Source organism: Arachis duranensis, chromosome 8, assembly GCF_000817695.3.
Source record: "Arachis duranensis cultivar V14167 chromosome 8, aradu.V14167.gnm2.J7QH, whole genome shotgun sequence".
Taxonomy (NCBI): domain Eukaryota; kingdom Viridiplantae; phylum Streptophyta; class Magnoliopsida; order Fabales; family Fabaceae; genus Arachis; species Arachis duranensis.
Window position 1 is genome coordinate 47996729 of NC_029779.3, and position 3001 is coordinate 47999729.

Consider the following 3001-nt stretch of genomic DNA (forward strand, 5'->3'; position numbering starts at 1 on the left):
ATCTAAATAGCAGAGCTGACGCCCTATCCAAGTTAGCAAGTACCAAACCCGGGGGGAACAACAGAAGCCTGATTCAAGAAACCCTCCAAGAGCCCTCGGTGTCAAAAGCAGAAGATGAACGAGAGGTACTTGAGGTAGTCGGCCTGAACCTCGGATGGATGAATCCCTTAGTCGAATACCTGAAATTCGACATCCTCCCCAAAGAGGAGAAGGAGGCTAAAAAGATCCGAAAGGAAGCACAACATTATACTTTGGTGAGAAATATCCTTTATAGAAGAGGGATATCAACACCATTGCTGAAGTGCGTACCGACCTCAAGAACCACCGAGGTGTTGGAAGAAGTACACAGTGGGATCTGCGGAAACCATCTCGGAACAAGGTCGCTGGCCAGGAAAGTAATCCGAGCAGGATTCTATTGGCCGACCTTGCAGAAAGATGCCACAGACTTTGTGAAAAAATGTCAGCCATGCCAAATGCATGCAAATTTCCACGTGGCTCCACCAGAAGAGCTCATTAGTATAACTTCCCCCTGGCCTTTCGCAAAATGGGGAATGGATCTGCTAGGTCCTTTTCCCCAAGCACCAGGGCAAGTTAAGTATTTAATCGTGGGAATAGATTACTTCACAAAGTGGATAGAAGCAGAACCATTAGCCACTATCACCGCTCAAAGAAGTCGCAGGTTCCTCTATAAAAACATCATCACAAGGTATGGAATACCTTATTCCATCACCACAGATAATGGAACCCAATTCACCGACGCCACCTTCAAAAGCCTAGTAGCCAGTATGAAAATAAAACATCAATTCACCTCGGTAGAACACCCACAAACCAATGGGCAAGCCGAGGCAGCTAACAAGGTCATACTGGCAGGTTTGAAGAAGAGATTACAGGAAGCAAAGGGAGCTTGGGCTGAAGAGCTCCCTCAAGTATTGTGGGCTTATAGGACAACCCCCCACTCCGCCACAGAAGAAACACCCTTCCGACTAGTATACGGCGTAGAAGCCATGATTCCTATAGAAATCAGTGAGCAAAGCCCAAGGGTAATTCTCCATGATGAGGTCGGAAATGTACAGGGGCACAAAGAGGAGCTCGACTTGCTCCCCGAAGTCCGAGAGAACGCCCAGATAAGAGAAGCGGCATTAAAGCAAAGGATGACTACCCGATACAATAAGAAAGTCATTCGAAGAACATTCGCCGTGGATGACTTGGTCCTAATCAGAAACGACATTGGAGTCAACAAGTCAGGAGATGGAAAGCTCGCCGCAAACTGGAAAGGGCCATACAAAATCAAGGAAGTGTGGGGGAAAGGTTATTATAAAGTAACCGACCTGGATGGCACTGAGTTACCAAGGTCGTGGCATGCATGTAATATGAAAAGGTACTACAGCTAGAAGCGAACTCTACTCCCTGATGTACTCTTTTCCCAGCTTCATGATTTTTTCCCAAAAAAGGGTTTTTTCTGGAGAGGGGTTTTTAACGAGGCATCATAGTAGAGGCTAAGGGAAAATATGCTGTCAAGACCCTTAGTAGCAAAAAGGTACCTTCCCGATTAATAAAGATCTTTTTTATCACTATATCTCTCTTAAATATCCTCCTTTATTTCTTATAAGTCTTTCTACGAAACGCGCCGACTTAAGCTCGACAAAGCGTGAAAATCCCATGAATCGACCTAACATGGTCGTCAGGATAAAACGACGAGGTACAAGTCGGTGTAAAGAGGTTATACAAGTTGATCGTATTAAACTCGGAAACTATCCGACTCTTAAGTCGAAAGGAAATCCGAGTAACACAAACTTGAAAGAACTCCGAATACAAGAAAACCGAGTTCCGAGTAGATGAAAAATGCATCGCAAAAATAACCTAAGTCATAAAAGCTCACTAAAGCAAAGTTGAGTATAAAGGATAACAAAAGAGATATGAAGACCTGAAAAGTTTAAAGTTTGCAGACAAGCCTTTGCACGAAAAAGGCTCAAGAAAATAATGCAAGCTAACAAAAGGTTTTCCCGAAAAAGATCAAACATATTCAAAACAGAAAAGCATGCACACGCACAAAGTAACTTAAACCCTTATCCAAAGAAAGGGCACCTACTTCGATTAGAAAGCCCTTATCCAAAAAGGGCATTTATTTTGTTTAAAACCCTTATCCAAAAAGGGCAACAAACAGAATGTTTTGTTTACGGCCTTAAAAGGCCAGAAGCAAATTGTTCACAACCACCAGCAAATAAATAGAAGTTTAAAAAATCCGAAAAAGATCAAACATATTCAAAACAGGAAAGCATGCACACGCACAAAGTAACTTAAACCCTTATCCAAAGAAAGGGCACCCACATCGATTAGAAAACCCTTATCCAAAAAGGGCATTTATTTTGTTTAAAACCCTTATCCAAAAAGGGCAACAAACAGAATGTTTTGTTTACGGCCTTAAAAGGCCAGAAGCAAATTGTTCACAACCACCAGCAAATAAATAGAAGTTTAAAAAAGGGGGGACCCACAGGCCGGGCCCCCATATAACCACAAAAATAAAAAGAAGTCATTTCTTGGATGGAGTAGAGGAATCACCACCACCAGGAGGAACGCCACAAGGACCGGGAGGAGGAGCCAAGGAGGAAGTCGGAGCGAGGGTTGAAGAACTCGGAGCATCTTTGGAATGAGGAGGAGACTCTATAATCCTCTGCCCCTGAGTCTTTAGGTCTGACTCGGAAAGGACCTCGGGAGCGGGAGGATCAACAATGGCGCCATTAATCACTACTTTGTCAGGATGTAGTGGAGAAAGATCCAAGTCGGGGGCTATAACCCTGACCTGCTCCAAGAAAATTCTCCAAGACTCCTCGGCACCCTCGGCGATAGAGTCCTCCAACTCAGTATAAGCATTCCGAGAGTTCATCAAATCCTTCCTCACCTCCACCATATCTTTAAATAAGCTTTGATAACTCTCCTGGGCTGCCTTCCTCAGATTCACCTCCATAGTGCATTGGGCTCGCAGCTGGCTCTCCTTCTCCCG